Below are 12,102 nucleotides of genomic sequence, written 5' to 3'. Positions count from 1 at the left end.
AGTGAGACCGTATACCGTCCAATATTACTTGCTACGCTAAACCTGAAGCGACCCAAGATGCATCTGCATCATCGATGGATGAAGACACAGAGGTGGGAAGAGACAGCTATTCCGCAACTTCTGATGTGAAGAGTGATGCTGCGACACATCTGCCATCTTCAACAGAGCACATGAATACTGGGACACATTGATAAGTGACAGCGAGAGTTAATTCTACAAGCAATGACCTAACTACATCAGGGAAGAAACACCAACATGCTACAACGACGTCGAGCGAAGGCTCTGTTCCAACGAAGAAGAGAGCCAAGCTGGCGAGCGACTTGCATCGCGAACTGAAGCGAGATCTGTTTGGAGATTCCGACACCTCGTCTGACTAGAGTATTCATAATATGGGTCATAACAACTGGCGACTTGCTGTGCAGCTGGTACTCCTCTTTCTAGCAATGGATTTGCGAGTATGCACTCTCAACGTACAGGGATTTCGAAATCCCGATAAGCAGGCAGAAGTAATTAATTTCGCCGCAGCTGCCAGAGTACACATTCTGCTTCTGCAAGAAACTAATTTTACCACGGTGCAAGAGGTAGAATCGTTCAGACAACGTTTCCGTGTGAACTGTTTTTTTAGCCTAGCATCCATTCGGTTTACTGGTGTGGCAGTGATTATTTTTCGCCGAGCTTTGTTATCAGGCGTTTTCTCGACTCCAGACAGTGAGGGCCGTGTCATCGCTCTGGACATGAACGTTGCGGTGAACAGGCTTCGCATAGTTAATGTGTATGCCCCTGCTCAGATGAACTCCACCAATGCATTTTTCGCTGATCTTGATGTTCACCTGTCAAGCCCATCTTCTTCATTTCTTGTGGGAGACTTCAACTGCATCTTGAACGGTGTGAGAGATGTTCGAGGGCCTGGTACTGGACGACCGGTGTGGAATGGTAGAGAATTACTCAGAATTGTACAGCAATTCCAACTAGAAGATGCGTGGGAACTAACACGCGGTAACGAATTCGTGTACACCTGGCACCGAGGACAAAGCAGCTCGCGCTTGGATCGATTTTACGTACCACAAGAACGCAGGCTATGTGCGGAGGTGTGATGTATTTGAGGTTTCCCAAAGTGGAAGGTATGTGTCAGATCACCGGGCCGTCGTGATGACGTTACGTGTACCTCAAAGAGCAGAGCGAATTCATCGACCGTGGAGATTGTCTCACGCTGCTTTATGCGACGAAGATACGATAACGACAGTCAACGAATTCTTGTTTGAAAGACTACTTGGAACAGAGACGACATTCGACGGTTGGTCCAAGATTAAGAAAGATCTCTGTCTCCTCTTCACAGCAATGGGTCGGTCGAAGGCTCGCCAGCGTACCAACCAACTAACTGTTCTTACGAATAAGATACGCATAGCCCGACGTTCCATTGTGCTACGTTCGAAAGCAAAGACATACGTTGACTGTCTGGAGGCAGAACGAATGGCTCTCTTGAAGTCTAGCACTATGGCAGCGCCACTAGAATTTTTCCGGTCTCGGTCTGCTGCAGGGCCAGGGTCGTTGCGCTACCTACGTTCCAGGCGATTTATCGATCCGGAGACAACTACAGCTGCTGAGTACATTGCTTCATCAAGAACAGGCCGCCAAGCATTCCAGCAGTTCTTCTCTCGACAGTTTTGCTCTGAGGCAACCGCTGAGGTCCCTGCAGAAGTACTGCAGTCCCTGTCCAAACTCTCAAACGAGGAACGCTCCTTGTTGATATCTTCTATGACTAAAAAAGGAATTGACAACGCAGTGAAGAAGCTGAAAAGCGGATCTTCACCAGGACCGGATGGGTTACCGAATGCCTTCTACAAAATGTTTTTGCCTGCACTCCGCAACTACTTCCACAAATATCTTCAGTGGCTACTAACCACCTCCACATGGAACCCCGAATTCATGGCCAGTTACGTTGTCATGATTCCTAAAGCAATCCTAAAGATTCCTAAACAGCAATCTCAGTGACCCGTCAACATGGCGCCCAATTTCTCTACTGCATAGTAACTACAAGATTGTCATGGCCGTCATGACAGCAAGACTAAACAGTATCATGGAGACCATTGTACATCCGGCCCAAGTGTGCAGTGTGCAAGGTCGAAGTATATACACAGCACTCTCCAGCATTCGGGACATGATACAATACATAGAATTTCGTCGTTCAAGTGGAGCACTTTTGTCTCTGGATCAGTCGAATGTGTTTGACAGGGCAGCGCATTCTTATCTGTTTTGCCGCCTCGACGCGTATGGACTTCCGGCAGAGTTTTCCCAGTGGATCAAAACTGCATACAACCAGCAAACAAGTACTCTACTGTTCGGCAATGTCATTGGTGGAAACTTTCATATCGAGCGCGGTGTTAGACAAGGCTGCCCGCTGTCACCCCTGCTATTTGTTATCAGCTTGGACCCGTTTCTTCGCAGTATTATCTCATGTAACAGAGTGAATGGGTTGCCCCTTCCTGGTTCTGGTGCTTGGAAGTTGACAGCTTATGCTGATGACATCACATGTTTCTTACACGACCCGGACTCGCTCGTGCACATCTTGGACTTGTTTGATCAGTACGCTTTGTATTCTGATGCAAGCTTGAACAAAGACAAGAGCAATCTCCTCTTGTTAGGTAGTTTTAGCCTGAATCAACTAGATTTTGCCGTGTGCCCTACACTTCGCATCTTAGGCATTCTCTTTACAGCTAAGGGATTATCACGGTCAAACTGGACACAAGCAACCCTGGAAATACAGAAAGAGATAGCCAAGGCGAACACGTTCGCACTCTCCTACAGAGAGATGGCATACCTGTCTTCACGGCGCGGCTGTGGCACCTCTCACACGTGAGCGTTCCCCCGTGCTCTGTTGTTCGTTCACTGCATTCAGCCCTCATCAATTTCTTCTGGAGTGGTAAGGCACATTACGTCGCACACCAATATCTCCATTGTCCAATTTTGCGGGGTGGATGGGATTTACCCGAAATAGATACAGTGGCTAAAACCCTAGCTCTGCGACAGGTGTTGCGTATAGCCGATGCACCTGATCATCCGGCTGGAAGACTAATGGCATACTGGATGGGGCCCATCGGCAGAGCTGTCTTACCTCGGTCTTTCTTGAACATGTCTTCTAAAGCGGAAACTCCGGCTGCTCATTACACTGTTATCGTAGGTCACTACTCCACAATACAACGCCTAGAAGGCGTCGATGCTAAAGAAACGCCTCCAACAAAAATATCAGAGGCGCTTGTTATGGCCCGCATTCAAAACGAACCCCGTTTTGGATACCGCTGGGGCGCCGTCGCGACGCTATGGCTACCAAGTTCTGTTCAAGATCTGCGATGGCGCGTTGCCTGGGATGCACTACCAACGCGGGATCGGCTCAGCCGTTGGGGAGTTTCTCGAACATCCACCTGCGTGCGATGCCGGAAAGAAGAGTCCGCAGTGCATGTTTTCCGTGAATGCCCTGTGGCCCGCAGAGTATGGTCAATACTATCTCGAAAATATCGCTTGCGGCTCCCTGCTGGGCTCCAGACAAGATCGTACGGTACAACAGAAGGCAAGCTTCGAGTTCTGTTCACAGCAATTGCAGAACAAGCTCTTTGGAAGGCCCGACGCAGGGACACCATGGAGTCCAGGCAGTGGTGCTCCGTGATGATGTTGGTCGACTGTGTTGGAAGTGAGGTGAAACAGTTTCTCGAAAGACAGTTGCTGATGATGGGTGAGACAGCGTTTTCGTCTGCGTGGACTTGTATCAACATAGCCAAGGTTGCTAACTCCCGGGTGTAACTGTTAACAACTTTTTATCAAGAATGGCGTAACTTCAGTGCTTGCAAACGTGCACCGTAAAAAGGAAAGGAATACAGGGGAAAGGTCGTTTTCAAGGCATAGGCATGCCACCTTCGTGTAAATAGACGGCGATTGATTTTCATCTGTGACACCTAAGTAATCACTGTGAACAAAACCTTTTCAGAAAAAAAGAATGTTCTCGTCGTCGGTCGGTCGTGTCGGTCGTCGGGGCAGCATCGCTTGCGGTGCTGTTTCCGGGAAGATTTTTCCCCTGAAAGAATGTCATATTCATTATGAAAGATGAAAGTTAATCGTTAATTTCTTAGGCAACTTGAGGTCTTGTATGTGATTGTCCCTTCTTTGTTGTTCCAGCCTCAGAACGTCAGTTCTCTCATGTCCTACACTCTAAATCGTTTTACACCTTAAAAGGTGTGAATCAAAATGTTCATGGCGCACACCTTTTAAGGTGTATTTTGACACCCTCATGGCAATTGGGGTGTAAAGGGTGTAACGCCGAATAAAACTGCTGGGTTCGTGGCAATATGCTGGTAACTGTGTATTCACAATTACCAGCCTATTGCATATAATCATATTGAGGTCCATATATGTATGTACAACAAGGTGATTAAACATGTGTGTAAACATGCACAGCCGACAAGTAGACAACCATGTATGGCATGGCAGCTGTGCATGGCAATGAAGCATGGCAGCTGTATATAGCCTTTCGTGAAATTGTAGACCTTCTCATGAGCAGGCACCTCCCCCATATGCATGTTCATTACTTAGAACGTTGCATTTATTCGTTTCTTCAAGGCTTTGCAGTGTTGTACCCACAAATATCTAACCCCTGTAAAATGCATTACATTGTTCATCATCCGCAAGTCATCAGGGTGTTTGGTCCTCTCCTAGCTGTATGGTGTACGCGTTTCGAAGGAAACACTCGCATTTTAAAGATGTTGCGAGAAAAACTCGAAATTTTAAGAACATAACCCTTTCATTAGCAAGAAGACATCAATTTTATCAAATGTATGCGTGGTCGCAGCCCTTCATCAGAAATGCCACATCTACTGATGTGGCTGATGTGTGATGAGATACTACTTCAACATGCCCCAGAAGCAATTCAGAGTTACATTCATGACCGTGATATTCACGCAGAATCTATAGTCTATGTGAAAAGTGCAGTTGATAATGATAACACATTTGCTGTTGGCTGTGTTGTTGCCAAAGAATCTTCCGAGGAGGACTTACCCGTGTTCGTTGAGATTGCAGGCATATATGTTATTAACGCTGATGCCATTTTTCTCATACAAACATTAACTGCAGTTGAGTAGGATGAGCACTGTCATGTCTTTGTTCTGTCTTGCAATGAGGAGCAACGCGTTTTAAGAAATTTAAGCACTATCTCAACAGGTCTTCTAAATGTGCATACGTTCTCAGATGGTAGACTTGTTGTAAATCCACGCCATGCACTTTTGTAATGTAACTTCCCGTTCCCTGTTGTTGTATATATTTACTTTTGTTCATGCGAACGAAAATAAACATACTCCCTTTATACACCCAGGCGACACACTTATCACCATATTTCACCTGAGGATGTAGTACACCATTGTTACACCCTCAGGAACTTCCAAAACAAAGTTGTAGGGTGTGAAAGGGGTGTGATCTTTGTTAATACACCTATTTTACACCTTTAAAGGTGTGAAACGATTTAGAGTGTATTCATATTCCGAGAATGCCCCTTGATAACGCGGTCCGCCCCCGTGTGGACTGTGTCTTTGAACGCGCGGCCTATCAAACGGTCGTCGGGCAGCATCGCTTGCGGTGCTGTTTCCGGGAAGAGTTTTCTTAAAAAAGAATGTCGATCACGAGTGAAAGGGCTCGAGGAAGAGTTGTATGGAGTCCCATAGTGCTGCCAGCCATATTTAAGACGTCAGAGAGGGAACAGAGACACATCTTGCTGTCTTGACGACAGCATCGTCAGCATCGATAGAGCCTCCAGGAAGCCTTGTCCCGACTGGACAACAAACACTTCGATGTCACGAAGACCTTAGGTCCTTGGCCCGGATAAAACATCTTGAAGCCTTGGAGGCTTTCGTGCGAATTTTACGAATACCGAAGTTGGTGCATTTACTGTGCACTACTAATGTGATTTCTGGGTTCCTCATGTCGACTGTCTTTTTAATTCGTTGCTTTATTATCTTTTCTCGTGCACTTAAGAACACTTGAGCAGTTGGTCATCTCTATGAAGGTTGACGCTCTCCATTTTGTTTTCTTCCATCAAAGCAAACCGGAATTAAAACATTAAAGAGTGGCACTCTGCGCATTAGATGACGAGATATTTGACATGTGTACATAATTACATATCTATCTTAAACGACAAAGAACCTAGCGTATATGGCACGAAGCAAATTAGTACGACCGGCAATACTCGATTAACGAAAATATAGCGCTACCGGAGGACGTCACCGTCTCCATAGTGTGTATGGGATAGTGCACAGGCATGCCACGTGCCTATTATTCTGCATATATTGGGTTTCTTTGCAGCTTCACTTGTAATATGTTAACTGTTCTACAGCTGGCTAACGTTTTCAGTGACATCCTTCTTTCAATGTTAACTGTGCAGCGAGTCTAGGAGCTCAAAATCGCCTATCGTTCAACGTTTCACTACAGCACTACGAGTTTCTAAATGTTGCTCTCACCTGTTCACCTGGCCTAGGCGTGTCGTTGGGCAGACTTCTGTGTCGAGGTACCTGAAGTGTGGTGTTCGCGGGAATTTGCAGTTGGGGCGGCGGAGGCGACGGTGCTCGTCGCTGAGGCTCCATGCTCAACGGTCGGTCAGTCCTCCCTCATCGCACGATGTCGATCGTTACTCCCACAGCTGCTGCTTTTCCGGCTTGCGGTATACTGTGGAGGAATGAGAACACGCCCGTATAATTACTCGTCGCAAACAAAATGGGACGGTTAAATGTCAGCAGCAAGGTATTGTCGGTGTGTGGGCTTCAAACTAAGTTTCTTCTGCCTGAAGACGAGCTACAGTTGTCATTTGTGTTAGATGTTTTCGCAACGAAAGCTTTCTCTGGTAAGCGCGGATATAAAAATTATCACTGATTATGCAGAGAGGTTGCTCGCAAAATGTATGGCCTGCTACCATGTACTCATGGGGTGTTAGCTGCTAGCTGAAAACAGGAAAATTGTTAAATACCAAATGTTTGTCTTTATCTAAGAATTCTTATTATACTTTGTCCATTGCGTGTGGCGCGACAACGAAAATGAGAAGTAGTGTAGTACTGGTACCGATTGTTGTTTTGTATTGCCAACTGTAGGATGGGACAAGCGATGGAACTGTAGGATGGGAGTACCGATTGTTGTTATGGACCTGTAGCGGCCGCAGCGCAATCGCTCCTCCGCCGACCTCCCAGCCGACCTCCCAGCGCGCGGCCCGCGGAATTTGACACCCGGCCTCCGTGCCGGTATTCTTCAGTTCGTAGCCAGACAGCTTCAAATAAGCATCTTGGTTTCCGACTCGCTGTCTGCTCCATTGGTGACGTTCCGAGTATGGACCAGCCCACGCGTGCAACCGCAGGCACAACCATCTCCTCCCTGCTCTCCCCATACGCAGCGATATTGAAGTAATTCCCTTCCCTTACACAGCCACCCGACTGGTCGCAACCCGTGGCCCACGACGTCGTGCATTACATCAACACGACGGGAGCCCCTGTTTTCGCCCGCCCTCGTCGACTGGCCCCCGAAAAGCTCAAGATCGCACGTAGCGAATTCGATCACATGCTCGCGATGGGCGTCGCACGGCCTTCCTCCAGCGACTGGTCATCTGCATTGCATATGGTGCCGAAGAAGACGGGGGACTGGCGCCCATGCGGCGACTACCGCGCCTTGAACCTCGTCACAGTCCCCGACCGGTACCCTCTTCCCCGTCTTCAGGATTTCACCGTCAACCTACACGGCGCCACCATCTTCAGCAAGATAGACCTCATGAAATCATACCATCAGATTCCGGTCGCACCTGAGGATGTCAAGAAAACCGCCATCACCACCCCGTTCGGTTTGTTTGAGTTCCCGCGCATGCCCTTTGGGCTGCGCAATGCGGCTCAGACATTCCAGCGGTTCATTGACTCGGTCGTTCGCGGACTCCCATTCGTCTTCGCCTATATAGACGACCTAATTCTTGCCAGCCCTTCACCTGAACTGCACGAGCAACACCTGCGCCTGCTTTTCCAGCGCCTCGCAGCCCACGGTATCGTGGTTAACGTGCAAAAGTGCGAATTTGGAGCTTCCGCCAGCGAGTTCCTCGGACATCAGGTCACGGCCGAAGGTATGCTCCACTCCCCACCAAAGTGGACGCAGTTACCAACTATCCCCAGCCTCAATCTCTGCGTCAACTGCGCCGTTTCCTCGGCCTTGTTAATTTTTATCGGCGCTTTATTCCTTTCTGCGCCGAAACCCTTCGCCCTCTCGAAGAACTCCTCCGTGGGAATAGGGCTGCTTCGTCGGTGCTACCGTGGAACCCTGAAGCTCACGCCGCGTTCCTTCAGATCAAGGAAGACTTGTCACGCTCGACCATGCTCTACCACCCCAAGCCCGACGCCCCCACGGCCCTCATGATCGATGCATCCGGAATAGCCGTCGTCGGTGTTCTCCAGCAGATTCACGATCCTAACGGACCATAAGCCCCTCACGTACGCGTTCACCTCGGCCAGCACACGCTACTCTCCTCGAGAGATACGTCACCTATCGTTCCTTGCCGAGTTCCACCGACGTGCAGCATGTCAATGGCACCGAGAACGGCCCTGCCGACGCTCCCAGCCGCGTGGAAGCTGTATCCGCCTCGCCACTGTCTCCCGAGGCCCTCGCCACCGCCCAAGCCGCTGACCCCGAACTTCAGCGCTTGCGTGAGCGGGGCAACTCATCTCTGAATTTCACGGACATTCCGATTCCTGGATGTGACCTCCTACTTTGCTGTGACTCCTCGACAGCACAGCCGAGGCCTTTTGTTCCCGAAGTGTACCGCCGACCGGTCTTTGAGGCCTTGCACGACCTGGCACACCCCGGGATACGCGCCACCAAACGCTTCGTTGCTGAGCGCTATGTTTGGCCATCCATGCACAGAGACATTACAACTTGGGTCCGCACATGCATACCGTGCCAACAGTCGAAAATCCACCGCCATACCGTGTCACCTCATGGCAAGTTCGACCTCCCGGACGCACGTTTCGACGTCGTGCACGTTGATATTGTCGGCCGCCTCCCTGTCTCAGCCGGGTGTCGCTTCATCTTAACAGCCGTCGACAGGTACACCAGGTGGCCTGAGGCCACAGCCATCCCTGACTCCACCGCCGAGACTGTCGCTTCAGCTTTCCTCGCTACATGGGTCGCACGTTTCGGCGTTTAGTCAAGTAACCACAGACCGCGGCCGCCAATTCGAGAGCCATCTCTTTTCATCCTTCACGCGGCTTATCGGCACGTTACGCATACGTACCACGTCTTACCACCCTGCGTCCAACGGCCTTGTGGAGCGGCTGCACCGCACCCTTAAGGCTGCTCTAACGGCGTTCGAAGACAGAGCTCATTGGACAGACCATCTGCCACTCGCCCTCCTCGGCATTCGTACCTCCCTCAGGTCCGACCTCGGGTGTAGCTCGGCGGAACTGCTCTACGGACGTACCCTCCATCTGCCTGGAGAATTTTTGTTCCCCAGCAGTCCTGACGCGACCCGTGTCACGGCTCCGGACTTCCTACAACGCCTGCGGCGCAGCTTTGACATCATCCGCCCCGTTCCGCCCCGTACCGCATCGTCCCAGAAGCCTTACGTCTCCCAAGCCCTCGACGACGCTACCCACGTTTTCATCCGTACAGAGGCCGTACGCAAGCCACTCACGCCCTTCTACACCGGTCCCCACCTCGTTCTGGGCCGCGCCGGCAAGAACATTCGCGTCAGCGTGCACGGCAAGGATGACACAGTAAGCGTCGACCGCGTGAAGCCAGCCTTCATAGAGAACCGGTCCGTCGCCGGCCAGCCTGAAGTTTACTCCTACATGTCACCCAGCACCGCCGCCCCGCGAAATCCGAAATGGCGTCGAAGTGTGCCAACCCTTGCATTCTTGCGCCTTTAACTGTTATTATTGGAAAACTGCGGCATACTGTGGCGACTGTGGATGCGGCATAACGTTCCCGAGAAAGTTTGCAAGCAGAAAAGTAAACCCTTTTGTAGTGACATTTTCATGATGAAATTTTTTCCTATTTTTTGCCACGGACGTGCGGATACTCTCACTATCCGCGCGAGTACGGTTACGCCTATTTCAACCAGCGCGGTTGCGGTGCGTTCGCGGATCTGACATGCGCGGATACTGTGCAGATGCGGATTACCGTCAATCTTATTTGCGCTCACCACTATTCATGAGTACTTATGCATCCGCTACGCAACCCATGTGCGCAGTACGATTGTCCTTTCCTTTCAGGAATTTCCCAAATATAGTATGGGAACGATGTCAATTAGGTCAACCCAGGCAAGACAGAGAAAAATATGTAGGATCCGAACTCTTCAATTCATCCAGAATAAATGACTAGGAGTTAACCTTGCTACACGATGAGTGATTGAAAGCGAAGACCAGTAAAAACATACTGGCGGGTGGCAACATTGGTCGTAATCATATGAGCGTTCCCCCGATCTTCTTTCGTGTCACATTTGACAGAAAATTCTGCAGCTGGACGTTTTTGTACTCTGACACATTGCTTAGTCTCATGAAATTTGTCACTGGCGACTTCGTAACAAGTGTGCAGATAAATAAATAGCGTTTTGTTGTTGATAAACAGGTGTTCTTGATACTAATGTCACTGGAGCCCGGAAAGTGCCGCAATCGTATTCTCTTTGTGGCAGTGCCGGCGGACAGAGTATGAGAGCCATATCACCGGATTACTTTTCATGGAGGATGGACCCAAAAAATCCTGTACCTGGCGGCCATACATGGTCCTCTGGCACGGCCACAAAGAGAAAACGTTTGCAGTACTCTCCGGTTCCAGTGATTTTAGTTTGTACATGGGACGACACAACAAACTTGACAAATGCTATAAATAGTCTACTATTCATCTTTTGAAGACGATACCAGCTGGGCTCTTTTACAATCAAAGGTATAGGGGATGGAACAAGCTGCATGAGTCATAGCCGTATTCCCTACTTTTTTTTTTTTTTTCAGTAGCGGAGTAGCGTTCCCGCTACGTTACAAATGACTGTCAGAAAAAAGTAATTCAGAGGCAAATTCGGTTAGCGGCGGTCTTTTCCAATGTTGCTAACGCTGCTCCCCAGTGCTGCGCGGAAAACGTGGAACACAAGGTGTCATATGTTTATTTTACCTACACGCAGACTGTTTCTCCTGCGTGACATTTCTGTGCAACGCCACCAGCGCATAGAAGGCATAGCGTATATTCATGCAGCAGCTACAGTACATGGGACCTGTAGAGGATTGGGCCAGATACGCATAAATACACGCGTATACGCGTCAGAGCACACAGGAAGTAAAGCGGATACAAGCGTATAAGGAAAGCGGAGCTGTAGCGAATATATTGGCAAGATTCTTAAGCGGCACAAATTTGTAGGAGCGATTGTAGTGCATATTCATGTACTGCCGATCATAGTGTGCAGGACAGTAAGAACACGTAATCACGGCAGAGCAGCTTTCTCAAACTGTTTTGCATCACGTTCCGGTTTTAAATGGTGATAGATGCGGAATCGATCTGTGTTGATCGGATCATGCACATTTAAGCCCTAAGTGGCATCCAATGTGTGCGAAATTGGTCACTCGAGGAAATCGTTTCTCATGCCCAAGTGCAATCAGTGGCAATCAGAATCGTGCATTCTCCGTAGAAATGTTGTGGGTAGAGGAGTTAGGAAAGAAAAATATGGAGATGGTGGCTCCTACAAAACACAGGAGCCGGCTACTCCAAAACACATGAAAATAAAAATCAGCAAGTCTAAAAAGTTAGAGGCGCTGCAATGCCCACAATAAATGTCATTAAAGGGGCACTAAAGTGCAAAGACAAGTTCACTTCAAATTACCTTACACGCTACGTTAATTTCGTACTTGTTATCTTGATTCAAAACTTTGAGTCTGTTACGAAGCTACAATCAAAATTATACCGGATTCTTTCTTGCTTCGACGCTAAGCAGAGAACGTCGTTTCAGTTCGTGTATCGGTGTTTTTAGTGCACGCGCGTGCCACGCCATGCGGCAGTCCCGATGATAAACATAGTGCGCATTGCGAAGCGGACTGGCATCGCTGTCCGAAGGGCGTGAAG

The sequence above is a fragment of the Ornithodoros turicata genome, chromosome 5, assembly GCF_037126465.1.
Source record: "Ornithodoros turicata isolate Travis chromosome 5, ASM3712646v1, whole genome shotgun sequence".
NCBI lineage: Eukaryota > Metazoa > Arthropoda > Arachnida > Ixodida > Argasidae > Ornithodoros > Ornithodoros turicata.
This window is presented reverse-complemented; position numbering follows the sequence as displayed.